The 25,764-nt window shown below is 39.5% G+C and overlaps 1 long non-coding RNA gene across 1 annotated transcript; it reads left to right on the top strand.

Moving 5' to 3' along the window:
- The first annotated feature begins 316 nt into the window (after window positions 1-316).
- Window positions 317-7,615, top strand: LOC127618229 (uncharacterized). Its single transcript, XR_007967418.1, has 3 exons — window positions 317-435; window positions 6,726-6,992; window positions 7,322-7,615. It is a non-coding gene; the product is annotated as an uncharacterized LOC127618229 (long non-coding RNA).
- The last annotated feature ends 18,149 nt before the right edge of the window (window positions 7,616-25,764 follow it).

Below are 25,764 nucleotides of genomic sequence, written 5' to 3'. Positions count from 1 at the left end.
CGAGGCCTGAAGTTGCATGAATATGTTTCCATCAGGGATTGGACTAAATTACGGTGTGGTGAAAAACTGGATGCTCAGCAATTTGACCCCCACTCCTGCCCCCCACTCTTCTCTCCTGACACAGCACTTTGCCCGCCTGTGCTCTGCAGCCGGTCCATGACATCACAGCTCACATCTCGATAAACGTCAAAACATTCCCCAGCACGATGAGTCTCAGATGTCTGACTAAATGGTTTCCATATGGGCCCTTTATCCCTTGCTCTCAGTGGGGAAGGAGGAGGAGAGGAAGGAGGAATGGGGGCTGAGGGATTGAGAGAAGCTTGGCAGGCTGTCTGGCTTAAGGAAACGAGAGCTTTCATCCTCTCTGTCTCTTGCTAGCCCTGGCCTGGTCATTTTTTCTCTGAGAAGACCTGTCTGGTTTTGTCGATTGTCAAGGTATCTATCTTATGCATATATCTCTCACTCCTTGCATGAAGCATTGCATTTTATGAAGCAGTGTGGAGTATGTTTTTCAGTGTAGTGAGGTTACCTTTCCTGCAGTGTTGTGAGTTTGACTTAGCAACATTCCATTTAAAAACCAACTTCTACAGCCAGGGAACATCCTGCCTGCGTTGGTGCGGCTATCCATATAAGGACTCCATAGACATAATGACTTTTATACTGTACAAACTATAGATTCTGTCCCCTAAACCTAACCAAAAAGTAATTGGACACTTAAGCCACACTTTAAAATGTATGAATGTAATATGTGCATTACATTAAAAAAATATCAAACCAAGTGGCACCTGCAAACAAATGATGCCACTGTAGACATTTCTCAGAACAAATAATGTTTTTGAGCTATTTTTATATTTACTTTTAACAAGCTAGCCTAAAGGTAATTTTAGTGGATGTAGGAAGTCAGTTCCTCTCAAGTTCACACAGGTGTCCTAGCAGAGAATCCACAGGTGAAGTTCATGTTCCACTAACTAATTTTTTGTTATACAACAGATACGTGTGTTGCCAATGGCGTGAGAGACAAACATTGGAGCAAGTGCACTATGGAGAATGATCACATATTCCAGTATTAAGAAAATATTTTTTACTCTGCTAGTAGGGAAGTCACAGCCCATAATGCTAAAAGGAAAGCAAAGAGAAAATGTGTTTTATTTAATTTGCTGAGGGTTACATAGAAAGGTAAAAGTTCCCAGACTGGCTAAAAATATATATTTATTGTTAAACTATTGTAGAAGTATTATATAAAAATAGTATATGAGAATATTTAGAGTTTTAATATTTAAATGATCCATTTCCCTGATAAAAAGGCATGTTTCTAAATAGATGTAGGATACAAAACTAGTTAAACCATCATCATAAAATAATGAGGATACACTAAACTTACACTATTTTTATTAACTTTTATTTACTTTCCTCAAATATTAGCGAACTTAGCGAGCTAGAAACCATCATGACAATCATGAGTCGCCAAGTACTAAAGCCATTCCACCAGCATGGTTGAGAATAGTTGAGTATGGTTAGCTAACTGTGCCAATATTTCTAGGCAGAGAATCTAGAAATGCTACTGTAGCCGTTGTGTACCATGCTAAGAACCATTCGCCCCATGGTGGTAAAGAGGCTAATTACCATGCATATCATGTATAAGAAGCCATGAACATCATGCAACATTCATGCTAAAAATTATATTCAGATACAGTATGTCGGACTCATATTAACTGGTACTTAATCTTCTGGTTGGGTCTTGTGCTCAAAAGCAGTCCATGGCTGTTTCATGCAACTGGAGCCTTTGTTTAGTTCCCCCTGCATTTTCCCCATTAATCATAGTTAATGTTCACTTAATCCTGTGTTCTGTTTTGTCTGATAAGTGCCTAGGGGGTCAGAACTAGTCTTTCCTCTAAATGTTTCCAATAAAGATTTCGGTTTTGCCCTTCAACCTCGCCATTGTTCCCTTAATTGATCGCTGTGGATTTGTCTGGATTTTTTCATACATGAATACCACTCCTGATCAAAGACCCCCTTCAATTAATCTGATTGAGTCTGCGATGGCTTAAAACATTCTTGAGCAAGATTACCGAACAATGTTCATGGAGGGATTGCAACTGAGGGAACCAGAGCCTGAAAAAGAGGGGTTGACCCCCAGGCGACTGGGAGGTCAGAGGAAAATCCTGTCCCACAATCAACAGGACTTAGCCTGTATTCTCCCCCAGACTACAAGAGTTTCTTTTCTGAGAAGTTAAAATGTGAGAGTCTATGTCCAGTTGAACATAAATATCTCTGGACTATTTAGACAGAAAGGTCACAATGTCCATTGTGGAGTCTTTTCTGTTCTCTTTATCTGAATTAGTTGGTGGGTAGAGCGGTTGGTGCACCAAACATTAGTGCTAACTTTATTTGAAGATTGAATATAAAAGAGAGCCTGGGTGTTTGCATGTACATTTTGGAAAATAAGTAATATGAAAACAAATAGGCACAAGGCCTGTTCACCTAACCACAATCTTTTTACACTTTGTCCATCAGCTGTTCTCTCTTGTGTTATTGGGTCATCTAGTCATCTGATTTGCACATGTATTATCCTTCAATATGTATTAGATGCCTACTGGGCCTAAATAAGTAATCAAAGTAAAACCAAGTGTTATATTTGAGGGATCTGATCACAGAGATCTATAATATCTGGAGAGAGTGGTTCGTTAGCATTCCCTTTCATCTCAATGGCTGTTGCGGCAAGGCGGGTTAGAACCCACCCTATTATTTGTGATTGTTACACGACTGATGGGTGTGACAGCCTATGGGCTGCTGTCCCTGACCTATTTAAGGTGGAGTTCGGGCCACCTGGGTATGCGTCATCGTCAGATTCGGATTTTGCGTGTGCACGCGCAGCTCTTTGGGAGGTATGTAACTAGCTGTTTGGCTAATGTTGCTGCCAGTGCACACACACTATTAAAGTGGTGGTGTATTTATTGTAGCCAGGTTCTGGCCAGGATTGGTGCGACTTTGCTTTTGGGGTGCAGGCTGACTTTTACCTCCGGTATGTCTATGTCAACGGACTAATGTTTGTTCTGGTGTGACCCCCCTGTAACCTATGCTTCTATCGTATTGCAGTTCATGTGTACGTTCAGATGGAACACCGGTACATTGTTGTGAGTAACCGAATAATCTGTGGGTCTAGCAGTCTACTACCGGGTATGTATATTTAACCACTTGAGCATGATGAGGTTTAGTATTTTTCATTAATTCATTTTGTTTATTTTTAGTGCGTTAATATGCTCGGTAGCGGTTCTTCACTGTGGACTGTGCGGCAAATGCTCCCTAGACAACCTTGTTAGACTGCATTGTTTGTTCTGCTGCCATTCATACTACGGTGTGTCTATTTGTTTTCTTTTGTTTGTTTTGTAGATAGCTTTACGCTAATGCTGGTGGTCTTGGTGAAGGGTGGCTAGTCTCAGGGCCTTCACTCAGTGTGAGACTTACCAATGTTGTACCTTAGCCCCACCTTTTGCGATATCGCTACCAACTGTTTGTTTGTTAATTTGTTGCTTTCTTTGGTCTGTGCTTTTCCTAGTTTAATTTTCTAATTACTTTTTGTTTTGTGATTTAATTTGTTTGAAGTATAATTAATTGTCATTTCCATTTTGTATTTTTGACTTATTTTTTTTTTGTTGTTTTTATAATTTTTTTCCTTATAGCAGTTGGCTGCTCCATTGTTTGTGTTCAGGTCTTACTGGCAATTTGGTGTAAACCTTTTTGGCCAGTAATTCGCCAGTTATTGACCTTCTTCAGGGTTTGAACCTGTTTTACTATAAATTGTGGATAACTGAGTGTCTGTTGATTGCTAAATAAATAGTTTTTTTGTTTGTTTCAGGAACTGGAGGCCCCAGGTGTAGGGAAGCTAGCTGTCCTTGTCCTTTTTGTGGTGGTGTTTCCTTCACAGAGTGTTTTGCCGTTGGCACTTGCCTTTCTCTCACTTAGCGTGTGTGAGTGTGTGAGTGTTGGTGTGGTCTTAGGATACTCACTGTGCAGCTAGCCGCCCTACTGGTAAGCCTCAGCCTGCAAGTTTTTCATTTTTGGTCTGGCGCCCACTGAAGCAGTGTAAACTCTTGTTAACAGTTCTTATACATTTTAAATTATTATTGTTGTGAAAAATAAAAATAGTTTTGTATTCATATCCACGTCTCTTGTTCTCTGTGTGTCTTATGAAATTTCCCCGTTCATAGAAACGGGGTGGTGTAGTCTGCTCTTTATCTTGCTTCATTTTGTACATTAGTGTAATTTTTGCCCAACAACTGCCCCGCCACACTGGGCTGAATACCTGTGCTGAATTTCAGCAGAATACACGGCTACTTTGCATGGCTGTCAATGGACAAAGAGTATTTGTGGTAGCAGAATGGGCCAGTTAAAGAGGCTATCTGGTCCATGCTATCCAGCAAAAACTTCACCCCTTCGCTACCTCTGAATAGCACTAGTAAATAGTAATAGACTAAGAAAGAGAATGACTGTGATAGATGACACATTCAGACAAGTGTGTTAGATGAAGGGACAGGAGGTCTGGTTGGGACATGCATAACTGTCTCATTCTTATCTATGTGATATCAGAGAGTGTTTCTGCTTGTTGGTGTCCCACTCACCTGCCTGAGCCAAACTCTGTGTATTTTGGCTGCATGTTGATGAAGATTGTAAATCATTCCGGAAAGTCACATTCTTATGTGTGTTGAAAGTTCCTGCAAGAACTTTTAATCTGATGAATTTTATATTATACAATAGTTATATTTCTTCAAAAACAACATCAAAGCTATACCGCAAAGCTTAGACAGATATGGAAGGGCCAAGTTTCAAGGAAATGTTGATGACTGACATCAGCGATTTGCAATAATTGCTAACTGAGTACACTAGTATATATTGATCTACAGTATGTTAGATACTGGGTGTAGTTGTTATTTTAGTGTATTAGCAGATCCTATTTTTCTGATTTGCTTTCATTCTTTTTATTTAAAGAATAGTTTAAAAATGAATAAATCAGCATTTACTCCAAGCCTGTATGACGGACTTTCTTCTGTGGAAATCAGAAGCAGATGATTTGTTACAATTTCCAAGAAAAAAATTTTCCCATCCAATGAAAGTTAAAGATGGAGATTTTCGTTTTTCACTGAAATCTTTTTTTGAAACTCTTGCTTGACAGCCATGTCAGCATTCACTTTCATTGAATGGAAAAGAGCAGCTTTGAACATTCTACTAAATAACTTTTTGTTCCATGGAAGAATGAAAGGAATTTGGTTTTGGAATGACTTGGAGGTGTGCAGATGTTGACAGAATACATTTTTTTAGATGAACTATTCTTTTAATAAAATGAAAATCTGTAGTAATTAAATGATGTTAAATGAAAATCGCCATACAATGCTGATCACACAGAAAGAATTTAGATCTTCAACTGAGAGCCATTACAAAATTGTTCACATATCTGTTGATAGTAACCAGCTGGCTGTCCCATAGGGCAAGCTGGTGTTTGGATAGGGGGAGAGGGCTAGGTTAATGTCTAATGCTGCACTGTTATGTCATGGGTCAACTTTCTGCAGTCGCTCCAAGGGTGCCATGTCAGTCCCTGACAAGTATCCCTTGGTAGTCTTGACTGTGTGTGTGTGTCTGTGTGTGTGTGTGTGTGTGTGTGTGTGTGTGTGTGTGTGTGTGTGTGTGTACCATATAGGAGTAATAAAGCCAAATTCCACATGGAAAAATGATATGAGAATTAAGCTATTTTATATGTTTCTAACAGAGCTGTCAATTTACAGCGTTAATTAAGTACATGGGTAATACTTCTATATAAAGGTTCTATATCAAATCTTTCACTATAGACACTATTATTAACATTATTAAATATATTAGGGATCATGATCTAACAATGAATAATATATTTACAATAATTATTTAATTTGGTTAAGGTTAATTTATTTGTACATTTTATTAACATTAACGAATTAAGTTAATTTATAAAGTTAAACATTTATTAGTATTTCTAAATAATAGAGTTTTTTACAATTGCTAACAAACATGCACCTATACTTAAGATACTAAACTCTTAATACAGCAAAACACCTACATCACACAATTAGCCAAATAATTAATTTTCTAATCAAAACCACATTTTGTTCATTAAATACCAACTCTGCATTTCAAAATGCAAAATGGAAAAAAAATACTCTACATACACTAACTCTATCAAAACACGGCAAACCCAACTCAATATCTAATAATTCTGTCAAAACACTAGCACGTTTTCTATCCAACAGGGACATATAGTCAATCATAGTACAACGTCTGTCAAAATACTAACAATTGAAGGCATTAAAATAACTGCATAACAGCAGGGGCGTGGTCAAGCACCCGTCCGGAGAGAGGGAAAGTGGTAAGGGCGCTTACACCTGAGCTAAATTCTGTCTAATACCTGCCTCTAATACCAGTGAGCGTGGGGAGAGCGATATATAAACGGCCATGCCACTGCCAGATGACAGAGAGCGAACTACATGAGTGTCCAGAGACTGCCATGTCTTATTGAGTGTTTTATTTGTTGTGAAGCTAAAGATTCAGAGAAGTTTATGTTGACAAAATTTGTGTTACACTGATCTGATTGAACTGAGAAAAGCAACGAGAAGAGTGCATGCAGAATGTTGAAGACAAAGAAATAAAGAGCCTTACTTGACTGCATCACTGATCCCTGTCTCCTCCTTTCCATCTCCGAGCTTGAACTCGATACACTGGTGCTGAAACCCGGGACATGGAAGTACTGCCTCATGGAGTCCTCTCAGTTGGTGAGATCCTCCAGTCCCTCGCCAGCCTACATCTGAGCCACCAACAATCCTGAGCTGTGCTACGACCAGGATCGCCGGTTATTTGAGGGCTCAAGCAGAGGACCGGCATGCGGAAGTGCCCTCTGACGCAGGTGCAGCCGTGGCATCTAGGCCGGCCTGCAGGCTGCCCCCGACCAAACCAGAGCATACTGGATACCGGTAAGGGTCAAGGTTGGTACTCACCAAGCATTGGTGGACACAGGTTGTAATCAAACCACTATCCAACAATTCTTGGTTCAACACGAGGCATTGGGCACAGCTAAAATGGTGAGGGTGAAGTGAGGATATTCACAAATACCCTGTGGTAACCCTTATGATAACATTTTGGGGAACAAAACATGGAGTGGAGGCCACGGTTAGTTCACGCCTCACCCATCCGCTGATTTTGGGGACTTATTGGCCTGAATTCTGGAATGTATTAAAGAGAATATTTGCAGATGGGCCATGCATAAAAGTGATGAGATGTGATTTTTGTGATGCTCTGGTAGGGGAGGCGGAGCCGGGGCCAACTTCATCAGCTCCATCGTCAGGATGGGGGTCATCCTCAGGGGATTTCCCGAAGGGGATTTCCATCTGGAGCAGTCGCGAGACGAAACCCTCAAGCACGCCTTCGACCAAGTGAGAGTGATCGATGGTCAACAACTCTGGCCGAATGTAGCACTTTCGCATACCTATTTCGCAATTATAAACGCATGATTGTATAGAGTGATGCAGGACACTCAAACAAAGGAAGATACAACCCAGCTCTTAATACCGTAGAGCCGGCGGTTATCATGATAGAATTCACAGCCCGCGGCCCTTAAATGTACAAAATAAAAGTATGCGATAAACAAAACTGCTGTGTGTTACATTGGTACACATGCCACATATCTTTGGAAAGCTACATTTCTTGATTTTCTACTGATATAAACCATTTTAAGATACAATCACAACAGCAGGTACAATCTATATCTTTGTCAGACCACCAACATATAAACAACCAATAACAAAATTTAGGCAACTCACCTATGAAGCATCATAGTATTCCACTGATCCATAACTTCCCGACACAAATGGTGTTGTTTCATTGTCAAATGTCCAAATGATCAAATCAAGTAAAATGTTTAGTCCAAATCACATTATTACATCAATAAATATCCACAGACTCTTGTTGCATCATTTCAAAGCACCTGGCAGCTGTACCTAATCTTTCACATATTATCGGTAATAACTTCAGTTCAGATGTAAACATTTCCTATATCCAGTATCAAAATGGAAGCACGCACTCAGACCTTTCGATTGACACCTCATTTGACCCAATAGGAGCTTCCATGTCCTGTCCAAAGCCTTCAATACCCAACCACAGTCTGTGTCGAATGTAAGGGCATACCCACTTTCCTTTGTTTACTGATCAAACCAATTACATCGAAGAGTGGAAATGACTGACGATCGTGATAGCCAATGAAATTCTGAAAACAGTGATATGCGGCTTTAGTGGGAAGATTAGAGCACGGTTCTGTAATGTGTGTAGCAAAATTGCCTTGCCATTACCCAGTGTTTTGTGCGTCTGTGCGTAAAAATATTGGAGAGCTGTTTTGGAACTGTTTACACATTTGGCGATTTAAATATGGTGAAACGGATGCGAAAAACAGGATTTTTACCCCAGGATGTGATATAAGAAGGCATTTACTGAAGAAATGATGAGTTTGGAGATGAAATTTCTGAAAACAATATGGATAATTCAGAGGCAGACGAAATGTTTATGGAGAGATGAGACATTGCTCTGGACAAGTAAGTGTTTTCTTGTGTTTTATAACATATATTACTGTATATTCCACATAAATAAGCTTTAGTTTGAATAATGAATACACATTTTGTAATTACCCTTTGTCGTGTGTTTTCTCAGTGAGTGTTTGAACCGTTTGTGCGTGTTTCAGATCTATTGACATGCTATATAGATGTTTTGTATATTTACTGTAAATATGTATTTATATATATATATATATATATATATATACAGGACAGCACCTCATCAAGAGAGGAGGGCTTTCAGAGAGACCCTTGCTGAGGAGCTGGCAGAGTTGGGGTCTCACTCCACAGCCAGACCCGTATCTCCTGCTCCACGAAGAGCACATCACAGGCCTTTGCACATCACCAAATCTTGCACCGCTGGTCGTCTGAAGTGCAGGCAGTGTCATGCAAAGACACCAGTGAAGTACTCTTCCTGTGATGTGCCTTTGTGCTTTGTACCCAAATGTGACTGCTACAATGACTGGCATGTTGCTAGAAACATGTACAATTTTATAATGGTTTGTAAATACTTTGTGTAAAAATTCATGTAAATAGTTTGTTGTGTATTTTTTATATAAACAAATTGTCCACCATAGCACTAGTTTTGACTCTTTTATATGCACAACATTTAGTTTCAAGAAGGGAAAAGGCACTCTAATGTGTTTATGCATCAGTTACTCTGTGTCAGCAAAACTAATAGTGGATCTGGATATGGAATATGATAGCTCTAAGTGTCATCTTTCATTAGAGCCCAAAATTGAAGCGTTCAAAAGTAGTAGCCTTTTTGTCCTAGGTTACCAAAGGGTCCTTTTGGAGTATCCAAAAGGCACTTTTGTAAAACGCCTGGGTGTACCCTTAGAAAAACATGTGTAAAATATTCATTTTTTATGGTATTGTTATAACATTTGAACTTGGACTAGGTAAGGCTTCATGCTGTGATCCCATTGTGTTCTCAAGCTAATAGCTACAAGTTATAGTCATCTGCAGGCATCTGTATGCAAAAAAAAACTTCAGTATGGAAAAACAAACTTCTATTTCATTGTGTTCAAACTTCTATTACTCAAAATCAGTAGCACTTACAGTAATTCTGACTGCTGGGGAAAAAACTTCAGAGTGTCCCCTTTCAAATGTGACCAAAACCATGCATGTACTCCAAACGGTTCAAGAACAGCTTTAAATTTACTTTGGGTATGCCTTGATTAGGCATTTTAGGCTAATTTTACAGGATTGGGAAGAGGTTAAATAATATATATATATTATATAATCCCATGGCGGGACACCTAGGTAGGGAAAGAAAAACACTGAACCGCCTTATAGCCCATTTTTATTGGCTGGGCATTAGTGCCAATGTCCGCAGGTGGTGTGCGGCATGCTGTGAATGTCAGCTGGTGAATCCGCCGGCTACCCCAAAAGCACCATTGTGCACCCTTTCACTGACTGAGGTTCCCTTTTAGAGAATTGGCATGCACCTTGTCAGGCCATTAGAGCGGACCGCTCACAGATATCACTTTGTATTAGTACTAGTGGATTATGCAACACGATATCCGGAAACAGTGCCCCTCCGCAGCATCTCAGCATGTAGTGTTGCAAAGGCACTATTCATAATAATCTTCCTGGTTGGGATTCCGAAATCCTCATCGATCAGGGCACAACTTTTATGTCACGGACACTACGCAAGCTTTATGAATTATTGGGCATTAAGGTTTGCACCAGCGTTTACCATCCATAGACAGATGGCTTGGTGGAACTATTTAATAAAACCCTTAAGAACACGATTCGTAAGTTTGTGCACGAGGATGCTAGAAATTGGGACAAATGGCTAGACCCCCTTTTATTTGCAGTACGAGAGGTCCCGCAAGCCTCCACAGTGTTTTCCCCATTTAAGCTGCTGTATGGGCGGCGGTGTCCTTGATGTCATCCGCAAAGCTTGGGAGGAGGGACCTTCAGATAGCAAGAATGAAATTCAGTACGTTCTTGGTCTTAGAGCAAAACTCCACACCTTGGGGCAACTAACATCTCCCTGTTTCCTCCCTTCCATCTTCGAGCTTGAATTTGTTACACTATTGTTTTCTATTATTCAGTTTATTTTACTGTAAACCGCTCTACATTTTTGGTTGAGTGTTGAATGTGTGCATTCTTGGCAACATACTATCTAAAAGTGAATGAGTCATCATATAATATATACAGTAGAAAAAAATTGTGACGAAATGCTGCAGTAAAAGCTTTACAGTATTACAGTAGCAATAGGAAATTGCTGCCTGTGATCAACAAAATATCCAACATACATGGCCTTAAATAACACAATTACATTAAATCAGATAATGAGCTTTCTCGTTCATGGAGAAATCCTTATACTTCCCATGTCTTTGTGTACTTGACGTTGACATATTCGACTGTTGTGGGTGCTGAGACACGGGGGTATTCCACGATGCCGCTAATAGAAGAGACACTTGCGGGTTATCTCTCGGAGTGGTGGTGGCGTAGTGGCTAAAGCACAGGGCTGTTAATCAGAAGGTCGCTGGTTCGAACCCCACGGCCACCACCATTGTGTCCTTGAGCAAGACACTTAACTCCAGGTTGCTCCGGGGGGATTGTCCCTGTAATAAGTGCTCTGTAAGTCGCTTTGGATAAAAGCGTCTGCCAAATGCATAAATGTAAATGTAAATCTCTCGCCTGGCTCGGCATCATCTCTTAAGAGACCCACTCACCCCACAAAGCCGTGCAGGACTACCTCCACGCTTGTGGGAAAAGCTTATCAGGCAGCAAGACAGGCTGGTGCTGCCCTGCACACTACGGCTGACCTGCTGAAGAACTTGAGCGCGGGCAGTACGGTCAATGAAGAGGCTTTTGCCGAGCTTCATCGTGCCACAGATCTGTCTCTCCGGGCAACCAATCAGATGGCTCGCGCCATTGGCCGGTCTATGTCTTCTTTGGTCAGCATAGAAAGACACTTATGGCTAAACCTTTCAGGCATCAAAGACAGGGACAGAGTGTTTCTCCTCGATGCCCCGGTGCAATTCCTCCCTCGCCGCACTCAGTGGGAGGGGCCGCCGGCCACCCAGCCCCCTCCCGGTCCTTCTAGAAGGGAGGCTCAAAAACAGAGTTTGGCGAATCACGTTCCACCTCGCAGAGACTGGGGACCGGCTCGTCGCCCTCAGCAGCCCACAAAGCAAGATGTCAGGACCATCATCTCTAAGAAGAGAAAACGCTGATTGTCTTGCATCCAACCATTGGGGTAGCCCCCTCTTGGGATGGGTTGTGTAAAACATCCACCTATACCCTCCCGATACCTCCACAAAACCACTCCATTCCATGGCGTTTCGGGAGTTAGCGGTTTCCAGCGAAATTTTTGCTGTTCCTTTGCTTCCAGGCATAGCCCAGGACGCGGGACACTCGACATCCCCTCAACAGGAAGTGTCAGAATAAAAAAGAAAAAGGGCAAAACACATCTCAGAGAACCTGGCAGCGTGCAAACTACTGCCAGGTGTTTCTATGAGGGCCCTAAGAACAGTAGAAAAAGGCTATAGAATTAAATTTGTTCGCCGTCCTCCGCATTTCAACAGCATGGTTCACACTACCGTGAAACCGGAACAAGAGTGTCTACTGTGGGAAGAACTGTAAATCTCTTGGTCAAAGGGGCCATAGAACAAGTTCCCCTTCCAGAGATTGAGTCAGGTTACTACAGTGATACTTCCTGGTCCCCAAGAAGGATGGAGGGTTGCGTCCAATTTTAGACCTTCGAGGCTTCAAGTTCAAAATGCTAACCGTAAAGACGGTCGTGTCTCATATACAACATCGTGATTGGTTGTCACGATCGATTTCATGGATACGCACTTCCACATAGAAAGTCTGCAACAACACAGGAAGTTCCTGAGGTTCGCATTCTGGGGCGAAGTTTTCCAATATCACCCCGCATATTCACGGAATACATGGCTACAGCACTGGCTCCTTTGCGACTCCGGAGCATCTGCATTCTGAATTACATAGACGACTGGCTGATACTAGCACAGTCACAAGAACTGGCATTACAGCACAGATATATCATCCTAGCTCATCTGGTTTCTCTGGGGTTGAGGCTCAATGTCAAGAAAAGCGTCCTCTCTCCCACTCAGAAAACGACTGGTGGTCGTCCCCGATCTGGGGATCGGATGGAATTCGATCATAATGCGGGCACAATTATCTCTCGCTCGACTCGAGGATGCTTTTCTTGACATTGAGCCTCAACCCCAGAGAAACCAGATGAGCTAGGATGATATATCTGTGCTGTAATGCCAGTTCTTGTGACTGTGCTAGTGCAATATCAGGTTAGTCAGGATATGTGCAAAATTGTGGTTTGTGCAATATAGTCGATGCTTTCCAATTTTCTATATGTCTTTTGTTGTCCACTCTTGTTGTTACTGTCTGTTCTAACATGTTGTGATCACTGCTCTTGTCCTTGTTTTTCTGTATATAGTCTGTGTATAGTGTATTGGTATGTATTTATTAATTTCTGTGTGTAAAATCAACCTGCCAGAGGGTCTGCAGATGGAAATTAGCCTAAGGCTATAATCTGACATATTTACATTTGTGAAAATGTTCATTAATATGTATTGTCCCTTTTAAGAAATTAAATTAAACATTCAGGACACCCTGAGCAATGTCAGGCTAGGCCAAGGTTGCACTGTTCGTCAGTATCAACGATTCCTAGGTCTCATGGCAACTGCATCCTCTGTGATCCCCTTGTTACAACAACTGACTCGAGTTGACGGCTGTATTTCTGGCCCTGAAATACTTCCTCCAGAGGCTGCCATGTCTTGGTGCAGGTGGACTGCGGTAGCCTCTTACATAAACCACCAAGGATGTCTACATTCACACCAGCTGAAAAGACTGGTATGACAGATTCTCCTTTGGGCCCAGCGCAAGCTCCTGTAAATCAGAGAAGCTTATTTCCCTGGATGCCTGAGCAGGAGCAGGAAAGACTTCACGGCTGTATCCAGTCTGTGCCCTTCAGAATTATGTCCACCGCACTAGCTAGTGGCGTAAGTCAGGGCAACTATCCGTTTGCCATGGGGCCGCAACAAGGGGGTGGCCACCACCAAGCAGACAATGTCACTTTGGGTGAGGGATGCTATTGCCCTGGCCTACGAGATGCACAGTCAAGCTTCACGAGTAGGGAACAGGGCTCGCTCTACCAGAGGGGTCGCCTCCTCTAAAGCCTTGGCTAGAGGTTCCCTCTGCAGCATGTTTGTGGTTGGGCCAGCTGGTCCTCCCCGCACATATTCATAAGATTTTTGGATGTTCATGCCACTCCGGGCTCTTACAACCTTGAGTCAACATCACAAGTTCATGTCTGAGACATCTTGCGCTCTTGTGAGCACAACTACACAATCGTAAGTGGTCCAGACACCCACAGTGCGGTAGCGTGGGTATTCTCATTCCCAAAGCCCTAATCAGCGCAGCATCAAAGTGTAGCTTTTTGATAGGGAATGTCTCGGGTTAGTTAACTGTAAACCCTGTTCCCTGATAAAAGCTACAGGTGCATCCTATGATGTCGTCAGCAGAGGATATAAATTCTAGTCAATTTCATTGATGTGTTGCACACATATTCACAGCTGATCACTCCTAAAGATGTTCCCAAAGCACTAAATCAAAGCAGCATCTTGTTCTGCTTTTATCAGGGAACAGGGGTTACAGTTAATTAACCTGAGACATTTTAATTACTTGATGAGGATTAAAAGAAATATGTTGTATATCTCCAGTACATAATGTGCAATATGTCTTGTTTACATTTTGAACTCATGGAGCTAATGTGCTAACATGCTATACACAGCCTTAATATGTGCTGATTATATGCTGTTATTGTAATTTATGATGACACTGATACTTCTGAAAAGATGGGTGTATAAAAGCATTTATATGGAGAAAAAAAAAGACAAAACAATGATGATAGTCATAGGTTACCTTACTTTGGGCAGATGTGTGAATTGTTTACAGCTGCAGATGGCACATGAGTTAATGGGCACTTAAAATTATTTGAGTAGATTTGATTCCTTCTTGACCATTTTTTTTTTTTTAAACTGTGTGAAATGTTGTTGCAAAATATCTTTACACGGCCAGTCATACAGATGTTGGTAAGTTTGCACCAGCTTGCTAATAACATTGCTTGCCAGTGTGTTCATGATGACTGGTCTCAATGACTGAATGGGATTAGCAGTCAGCTTCAAAGGAGCTCAAGTTCACACCAACTGATGATGTGGACCAATGGCAGTAAGGTGTTTAGCAACTGATAAGAAGTTTTCCTGAAAGTTTGCCTTGGTGAGAGGTTTCTAACCACCAAAAAAAAAAAACACCTTCTTTATGGACAAATTTTTTCTAAATTACATTACACCTGATCATTCTTAGATTTTACAGGAGGTGTGCAGGAGCCTTTACTGAGAGCAAACATCTCAGAATGAGTAAGGAGCCATTCACACATAACTTTCTTGCATTCAAATACAGCACAGCAGAATGGAGCATATTGCAGGGGTCTCGAGAATCATTTTTCAAAAGTAACATGACACAGCATTTTAAAAATGGGGCGCTCATGGCACAAGATGCAGATGCAAGACATTATGCAATGGAGAGAGATGGACAGCATGTGTGGATAGACCAACTTACTAAAAATATGGCAGATGGAATGCAAAAACTGCAACAGATTGATTACTTAACTGCAAAATGGATTGCTGTGGACTGTTGGCTGGTGATAGGCTTAAGCCTAAAGGTGCTATATGTAAGATTGACAACAAGCATTTGAAATGGGTACAGCAGTCCAAATTTAAAATATTGGAGAGATGTCTGCCACACCCCAGACTCGAAGCTCATGCAGGTTGCCAGAATGAGGACGCGCAACAGGAACTCAGCATCCATTTTAAAGGATTTCTGGGCTTTAAGCTGTCTCCATCTTCCAAAGGCATCTGCAATATTTATCCTTGTTTTACAATGCCTCTGGTCATGGTGGTATTTAGACGGATGGCAAGGCTTATTAGGTTGGGTGGAATCAGTTATCACTGATCCAGTTCGTTTGCTGGCTTCCATGGCTGCAGCACGCAGTGTTGTTTGCCTGCAAATTTGTTCAAATTTGGCAACCCCGCGGTTTCAAAATACTATTGGTGAGTGGGTAGTGGGCGGGATCACACAGGCCAAAACATAAACAGAAATTCCGGAATGGAAACTTCAAAGTAGAATATATACTGACTGTTGCATTGTTATTGGAGAAGCCATTATGTCAACTAAGCATTTTTACTAATTCTCGAAATACATATTATGGTCATTTTATGATTTAGTACAGTAAAAATATTACATATAGCAACTTTAATTATAAGAAGAAAAAAAAAAAACTATATCTTGTCTTCTAAAGCCACATTTATGTAAAGTCCAATCAGTATTTTACTCGTCTGCCATATAATGTTATGTCTTTGAATTATCTTCATTTGGATGATTTACTTAAATATGTATATATATGTAAATATACTGTATGTTTTTTTCTGATTAAATTGAATGATTAATAATCACATCATGTCCCTGTGGCATGGGGGGCGTGGTCATGTGTCGGTCTGCGGGAGAGAGAGAGCGGTAAGGCTTGTCACCTGGTTTGTAATTACCTCTAACACATGTGTCTTGTTATAGTGATACGGAGAGAGACATTTAAGGGACGCCAAATGTCGAGAGGGAGAGAGAGAATTTCCAGAAAGCACGACAGACGGGAGAGTGCGTCTCGATCGTGCTCTATAAATTTATATATACATACCTTTGTGGGAGGTGTAATTGTGATCGACGGTCACGTCGATTCTGTGTGTGAGAAAGCACGAGCAATAAAAAAGGTATAAACTTGAACATGCCTCGTTGTCTCCTGACTCCTCCATCGCTCCATTCAAACCAGTTCACAGTCACTAATTCAGATATATTTTGCTGCAAGTTCATTACCTTTCTCTCTCTCTCTCACTCTCCTGCTCCCCCTCTCTCTCTCTCTCTCTCTCTCTCTCTCTCTCTCTCTCTCTCTCTCTTCCACACACACACACACACACACTTACAGAAATCCAACTACCATAAAAGAAAAGGTTTTTGCATTCATGGCAGGGTTCACCTCTTTTGTTTACTGTAATACATTTGTTTCCATGACTATCTTTTATGGAAAAATTAAACATCCTACTTAATGAGGCTCATTTGGAAAGCAAAAACATACAACAGCAAAAACTATTTAAACATTTGTAAAAAATTATTTGACTGTAGTCACATTCAGCATCACACAATATATTGCAAAATGTTAACCTTTATCACTGTTTTAAGCTGAATTTTAGTTGGTTTTTAGTTAATGTTAAAAGTCCCATAAAATAATAATTGTAGTTTTGATTGTGAGATCAGGGATTTGTTATGTCTATTAGATATAGGTCGTAGTCTTTATGCTAGTGTACTTCTAAAAACTGGCAACACTTTTAGCAGATAAGGTAAGCACACTGAAATAATATAATTAGGTCTTTAAAGGGACAGTTCCCTAAAAGGTATTTATATTTATATATATATATATATATATATATATATATATATATATATATATATATATATATATACTCAATGTTATTCTAAACACATATGACTTACTTTCCTCCGTGGAATATGTGATGACTTGAAGAATTTCTGAGATGCTCCTAACAAAAGTATAAAAAATTACAAAGGACTGGGTGAAGCTCCCGTATGGAAAATGTTTATGCACATTCAAGTATAGTGGCTCAAGTCATGTCATGCCAAGTGTTATGTCAATGCAAATGAGTGGAGTAGAAATGGTGGAGGTTTTCTGTGAATAATGATTACAATTATGGTCAGTTACTCTCAAAACATGGGATACAAGTGATATGGAATTTAATGGTCCTTTTTTTAGTACATTTATTTGTTAAACACTATATAAGAATGGAGATTATTGTGGAGCACGTTGCGTGTTATGTGTGATGCTTATAAATTGGAGTTGAGGTTAATCTGTATTGAGATTTTGCACTCTATGCTTCATGATTACAAGAGCATCAAATAATGACCATGAGTTTCATTTAGTGACCAGTGAGTGTGCTGTGTGTGTGCGCCTTTCCCAATGCCAGCTCTCGCCTCGGTCCGTTTACCGTTCATGCACAGCTGCAACGAGGAACACATGGGAGCTGTTTGGAGCCCCTCATGATGGGGTCTTATTCCGAAAGCCCCCACTTTCATTCAAACTGTTGGAGCAGAACAGGCAAAGCCAATCAACCTCAAAATTTCCATTCGGAGAGGAAAAATCAAAACAAATACATTAAGCGAAAAGATGGACAAATGCAACAGCAACATTTACCAGTGCACTGGCCGAAGCTGCTCAGTCAAATGTGTTGTGATTGCCAAACATTGAAGTGCCTAATCTGTGAGAAAAAAACGGAAATTATGTGCTGTGCTTTACAATCCTGTCTGTCCTGTCTCATGAGATTTCTCAGATGGTTGAAATTTTGAAGAGTGATTCAGGGGATTGTATTAGAATTTGAGACATAGTGTGGTGGCGGTGTTAGGTCTTTTGGTTGGTGTTTATCCTTGTGTGTTTGGGTTTTAAATACATGTGTAGCTGTGAATTGATATCTTCACAGAAGATTTATTCTGTTTGAAACTATTCCACCAAGGTATAGTTCACCCCAAAATGAAAATTCTTTCAAATCTGATCTCCGTGGAAAAAATTAGCTGTTTTGCAATATGTCCAACCTGCTCCATTATATGCAATGAAAGTGAATGTTGACAAAAGATCTCTGCTGTCCCATCCACTACCATTGAATGGAAAAGGGCAGTTTGGATATTCTTCTAATTAAATCCCAAAAAGAAAGTAAAATACACTTGAAACAACATTGGGGTGAGTATATAATAATAGAATCTTCATTTTGGCTGAACTATCCCTTTAACCATAGTCTGTACACCCGTTTGGAAATTATATTTCAGCTTTGGAAAAGTAGTTTGTTCCTTTACCTAAGTAGTGACTATTGTTTTTACAAAACAATTAGGTATAGCTTATTATTTTTTTTAAATTTAGATGATTTCTGAGACTTTTGGTTTGTGGCTAACACAAAGTTTTTGATATACAGTTTTCGCAGCATCCTTCTCTCCAGTATCTTCTCAATGGTACGTTGTGGGCAGTACACCCTTTATTTTCTCCCGGCTTCCACAGAAACCTCAATGGGTTGTTGATATACTCAAGTGAGGAACCTTGCGATTCATCTCTCAGCACTCAGCTGTAATTTGGTCTTTTGGGTTTCCGTTGGATGGGTGGTCTGCAGGCCAATCAGTCAATTCACGGATATCATCATAACCGACTAAATCTTTTCAAAAGCTCAGAGCCATTCACAGAATTATCCACAGACAAGCCTATACAGCAAATGTATAGATGTGGTATTTCAATAATATCTTAGTTTGACTTTATCTCTATCGTTTGCTTGCCCTCAGAGTCGATCCACTTAAAAGATTAACAGCCTCAGGTTGATTTTAGTGTTAATTTAAATCAGTGGTTCTCAACCTTTTTTGAACAAATGCCCCCTGACCTCTTCATGATCCTCTTAACGCCCCCGCCCCCTAAAAAAAAAAAAAAAAAAAAAAAACACTTCAGAAATACTATTACAGCCAAACAATTGCAACACTGATACCTGAAGCCTGAGTTTTTGGTAAAAAAAACCAAACTGAAACAGAAGTTTCTTATTGTATTTAAACTACATGTAAAAGCCTCAAGTTGAGTAATATTGTGTTTTGAAAAAAATGCAAAAACACATGGATTGTTTGAAAGGTATTGCAAATGTATTTAGAAATTCAAACAAATTCAGGCTCACACACAATTGTTTTTAAGATGAACCAATCACGTGAACAATAACGTAACTAACCTAAATGGCCAATGAAAAAGCAGCGGTCGTTCGCGCACTCAATTAGGCAATATATAGGCCTACTAGGCTTCAAATTTGAATAGCCTACAAACGGTCATTTGATTTCAAATGACGAACAAAGACGACAACAGCTCGGCCACCTGAACTGAACCGAAGAAAAAACGACGTCATAAACAGCCACTTTCTTTTTATTAATTACGGTCATTAGTGTGAGCCCTGAGCACTAATTATGCGCCTAATTATGTATTTCGCGTAATGTACAGAAAAAGCCGGTGAAAGCGCGCCTCTATTTTGCGCTGAAAATTCTCCGCCTCTTGAAAGCATGTGTAACTTAGGAAGCGGCTCTCCTGGCATATCCTCCTGGTGAAGTGGCAGCAGTAATCCGAGCAAGACAAAGACATAGGCTAAGGAGAAGAGCTGAAAAGATTTTTGCGCAGGCCGCCTGTTGAGTACCTCTGAGTAACGCCCCCATTTGTGCCTGAGCCCCCCTCTCTGCTGCCTCGTTCACACCGCCCCCCAACACTGTCCAAATGCCCCCTAGGGGGCGGTACCGCCCCCGTTGAGAAACGCTGATTTAAATAATCCCAATCATTAAATAAAATGAAGTGTCCTAAGGCTTGTTTTTCTTGACTGATTTTATTGTATATGTCTTAGCAATGTGATTGCGAAAGTGTTTATAATTTGAAAATCTCCATGCTATGCCAAAAAATAAGCTTTCATGGCAACTCAATAGCAGTTGATAGTGACTCATTTTAAATCTTAAAAAAGACACAAAAGCGTCATAAAATCAGTCCATGCAATGTTGCATCACAAGTCTTCTGAGAGCATATAATTACTTTTTGTAAAAATTATGATTCAATTTAAGTTATTTTACTATGAACTTCTTACTCTCACTCAAGTAAATTTCAAATGAAATTGTTTTACTTTTACTTCTTTACAGTGGGTGGTATTACTGTCTTTACATTACTGGGTTGATTTTGAATGAATTCGTAATTTATTGAGAGATTATTAAACGGGACTTTATGAGAGTCACACAGAGACAGAGACAGACCGCGCTCTGACACAGACAGTCACTCAATTCATCAATGCTGCAGCATCAAACTCTTCAAAGTGAAACAATTTCTTCACTCCGCACAGTGAAAAAAAGAATAGTTTCCTCATTCATTTAACACCAAGACAAGCTGATATTTCAAGATTAAAATCTCAGCTCCAATTTAAGACGGCACGCTGAGGTAAGTTTTGGCTCTGATGCCAACACGGCTTTTCTGTGTAAGGGATGGTCATTTTCAGGGTGATAATGTAACTGGGCTCATATGACATCAATTTTTAAATGTAAATGTTTTAATTAGTGCTTCAATATATCAGTGCTCTTTGTCCCGCATGGCATGAGTAGTATTTACACATTTGCGGGGGTACTGGAAATTACCGCAGCTACTTCAGGCAGATTAACTCTAAATGCATGTAAACATCCAAGTAAAGTTTAAATAAATGCCTTAGCTCTGCTGTTCGCGTGATTGACATCTGAAGCGCGAACAAACAGCATTTCTGCGCGTGGACAGCAAGTTGCGTGAGGTGCGTGCGTGTAAGATGTGCAGGCGTGAGGCGATCGTATGGCAAAGAGAGTGGCTGTGTCTGAAATCGTTCATTCATTCACTGTTTCCTGTATAGTGAATGGCAGTTAGTGCACTATACCTCAGCAGTAAGTGAACTAAATGAGTGAGTAAATTCGGACGCTGATGGATACACCGAGTGTCAGCGTTTTTGGGCTGACACAGAAACACCATCACATATTAACTTTTAAAATACTTGGGCCTTACTTGTTATTCTTATTAAATAATATATTAATAGAACAAATCTTCATTCTGTTTGTCATTTTTAATATATACTGTGTGCTAATATAAAGAGTAAACACATTTGATCAAATATAGAGTAGATTTTTAAATTTGCCTCTATATGTTATTATGTTATTTTAATCAAGTAATGATTTTTCAAAAAGGTGTAGTGCAGGAGTGGAGGAAGCAGTAAATTCCCAGCTGATATATCTTTCCCGTGGTGGATTGTGGGCAATTAACCATTGTTGAGTGTACATCAAATGCATTCTTTCGACACTGAAAACTGTAACTACACTGAAATAAGAATTTGCGCATGACTTTAAAAACTATGAAATAGTGAAAGAACTCATTAATAAATCATGATCTTTCTTTGGTTTATATTTCAGCATTATATATAATGTCCTTGTGGGACATTTTCACGTTTTCAATGTAATAATTACTAGAAATGTTTCCAAACCTCTCTTCTTATTGATAAATTCATCCAGATCTGACAAGAGCCCTTAAAGGGATAGTTAAAAAAAAATATTCTCATTATTTATGCCACCACAGATGAGTATGACTTTATTTCATCTGCTGAACTCAAATTAAGATTTTTAGAAGAATTTCTCTGTAGATCCATACAATGCAGGTGAATGTGTGGCAACATTTAAAGCTAAACAAAATCACATAGGTCAGTATATAAGTAATCCATAAGACTCCATTGGTTAAATCAATATCTTCAGAGAAATAATTTTTGCTGTCTAGCAAAAAATGACAAATATTTATCTGTTTCTCACCCACACCTATCATATCACTTCAGAACATATGGATTTAACTACTGGAGTCTTATGGATTACTTTTATGCTACCTATATGTGCTTTTTGGAGCATCAACAATTTGGCGAACAGAGCTTAAATATTCTTCTAAAAAATCGTGTTCTGCAGAAGAAAGAAATCACACATATCTGGGATGGCATGAGGGTGTGTAAATTATGAGATAATTTTCATTTGTGGGTACTTTAAAGTGATTCAGCCATAATTTAATATTCTGTCATCATTTCACTATCCTCATGTTGTTCCAAACCATTGTGACACTTTGCATTATATGGAACACAAAATATGTTAGACTGAATGTTAGGGACTGACAATCTCGCTCACCATTCACTTTCAAAATATGGAGAAAAAATAACTTCACTGAAAGTAAATAGTGACTCAGGCAAACATTCTGTCTAAAATCTACTTTGTGTTGATTTGCATGGAAGAAAGAAAGTCATACGGGTTTGGAACAAAATTATGGTGAATGATGACAGAATTTCCATTAATAATTTTGATAATAATTCTGTTATACATGTTAATTGCGTATTATGTAATGGAATATAGGGGAGTTAACATATATAATGTCATTTTTGAAAGTAACGAGTTACTCACCACTTGAGTACTCTTTTAACTGGATATTTTCTTACTCTTACTCTTAATTTTTTTTAAGTAATTGTACTTTTACTTGAGTACAATTTTCGCTGTCCTTTTCTGCATATCGCGGCGCCATTTTGTGGTCCGTTCTGCATAACACGGTGGCTCATTTTTGCTTATCGCGGCCTATTCGCCACATTTTGTTTTTTCAGTTCCGCTTGGTGACACCAGCAGCACGGAAATTACACACTTCACCTTTCAAATAAGAGCACTGTATTTATGTACATGTAAGTGTTTATGTGTGCATCTTGGTTCTCTGCCTGTCCGCTAACACACATAAATCTTTCTTTAACTATATGTGTGGCACTCTTGCGATACTCATATTACCTGCAAATGCGTTGCGGCTTCTCCGGTGTGTTGTTTGTCCTTGGCGCTGCTCCTGGAAAGAAACTGTGTGAAAAGTAGCAGCCTGTGCTGTACTATTAGGAAAAAAAATTGGTAAATAAGTTTGACAGGGATGAGCAGGGTGTGTATGTGTAGGAGGTTGTGTAAGGTTTATGGGGTGGAGAAAGGCTGGCAGAGGCTCCAGAATACTTTGAGGTTGCTGGAGCTATATGTAAGGTCATGCCTGATTGGAGATGTCTCTGTAAGAGAATTAAGAGGTAACCTGTGCTCCTTAGTGCAGGTGAATCTCTTCCAAAGCAAAGGTGGGTGGGAGCATTCAGGATGTTGTCTAGAAAGTTCAGAATATTGAACGTTTAGATGATTGGCGTCAGGTTATTGAGATTGTGTGTTCAACAGTGCAATATAGATGATTTAACTGATCATTTATAGTTGTTGTGGTCATTATCCAAAATTACGAAGGCACCTATATCATTCTCTTACTTAATTAGCAGTCACACTATTCTTACAAAATCTAGACTACGGGCAAACCCCTATGGCAAACCTATGCCAAAGATTTGCCACACATTATTTTCAAATGCAAATAAGCTTTGCGGCAAAATTGTAATTCTTGCCAGAGGTTTGCCATAGACGTGTTAGCCAGTAGTTGCAAATTATACATTGTTGCCAAAGTTTTGCTGATTGTACCCCTACAAATGAAGAGCTGCAAAATTCAGGCAATCATTTTAAATTTGCTGCAAATTTATGACATATTATCACACAGCTCTCTGGAATTCTTCATTCTGATTCTGATTCTAGTCTATCACACCATCCAGAGGTCTGATATTTTGAAATAATGACCAGATATCCAGATAAAAGGGGGTCTCTACAAGTAAACTTATAAAATAATTTAGAATTAAATCAATATTTCATGTACAGTTATTTTCTTATTTGGAAATTAGTCATGTAATAAGTAAGATAATAAGCAGTCAGATGGTCACAAACAACTGCCAATGCAAACTGAAGGTGGAATTCTGCTGTTTCTGTAGACACCACTGTTTCTTATTTTTAAATTCTCACATAATAACATACAGTGATTTCAATGCAAATCAACATTTCATGTCTTTTTATTTTCTCATTTGGAAAGCAGATGTGAAATAAGTGAGAAAATGAGCAGTCAGATGTAGTGACAGACCGATTTATCGGCCAGACCGATTAATGGCCAATATATGGTAATTTTGCGGTTTTCGCATTGGCCAGTAATCATGTTTGCTTAGCAGATTAACAAGAGTATTAACTTTAACTTGTGTCAGTTTCAAATTCTGCCAATAGATTTGTCAATGGATAGCCAACACTTTCTTTTTTCAGATTTCTTTTTTTTACAAATTTCACTTTAGAACTTTTGTGTACATCTGATCTGCAGTTGTTAAATTGTATTATTTTTATGGGCATTTACTCTCAACCATCAGCCTTCCTGCTCTCTAGATATCCATATCGGCATTGGCTATTGAAAAACCCATATATGTGGACCACTTGTCAGATCTCAAAATTACTACAAAATTCCAATGCAAATGGAATTCAGCTGTTTCTGGAGACTCCACTGACTCTTTTTTTTTCTTTTTTATTCTCACATAATCAGATAATTTAATCTCAAATCAATATTTCATGTCCATTTATTTATTTATTTGTCAAGTAGTCATGTTATAAGCAAGATAATGAGCAGTAGGATTTAAATGAACAGGAGAACTCAAACAGAACGCAAATTGGAGGTGGAATTCAGCTGTTTAGAGGCGTGGTGCGAAAGTGCGAGCGCAAGGCTATTGTCTATGTTCCACGACTGCTACCAGGTTCTTGAATAACATATAATGTGGGCAGTTGTGAGCAATAGTTGGTGTGTGAGAATGTCCATCAAATGGGTGGATGATTGACAGGGGGTGTTCTGGAGGTAGAGGTCTGACTGACTGCAGGATCAAGTAACCACTCATTTGAGGAAGAACACAAACAAGGATCCAGGCCATTGGTGTACACACACACACACACACACACACATTTATTTCAAACATCTTAAGCTGAACGTGAGTAGGATAACAATTCTAAACATCCTCCTGTAAGAGTATGTCGAGCATTTTACCTTGAGCATGTCTTTGAGTTACAGCACCTTGGTGGAGAAAGTCTCACTGTTGTTGAAATCTGTACATGCAATTCAATGCCTTCAAAACTAAGACAGAGTCATTCAAAACTAGGCCATGTTAAAATTCACAGCAGCCTAAAATCTAGCCATCCAGCCATGTTGTTCTCAATAGGTTTCACTCCAGGACTCAGATTTTAGATACAAAATTTGATGGTGACCTTACTTTGTGGTTGGTAACCCGGTGAACCCATTTTTAATGTAGTATTTTACCTTTTAATGTAGTATTTTACCTTGCACAGTTTTTTCTCTCTCATGGTATTCAAGGATAAGAGCATCTCACTTAAAATCTGTTTAACTTGGCTTCAACTAAGTGACAGATGCATGATTGGATCCATGGCCTTTGATTTAATCAAAAAGACTATTATATCTTTATTTAAAAAATGATTGGGTTAGTTCCATTGTATTATTTGCATTTATCATTGTTTTCCCCTGTTGTTATTGACCAGAATAGACCTTCAACCCATTTTGAGGTTGTGACCCACC

Source organism: Xyrauchen texanus, chromosome 24, assembly GCF_025860055.1.
Source record: "Xyrauchen texanus isolate HMW12.3.18 chromosome 24, RBS_HiC_50CHRs, whole genome shotgun sequence".
Taxonomy (NCBI): domain Eukaryota; kingdom Metazoa; phylum Chordata; class Actinopteri; order Cypriniformes; family Catostomidae; genus Xyrauchen; species Xyrauchen texanus.
The sequence above is the reverse complement of the archived record's forward strand: the minus strand, read 5'-3'. Positions and strand labels throughout refer to the sequence as shown.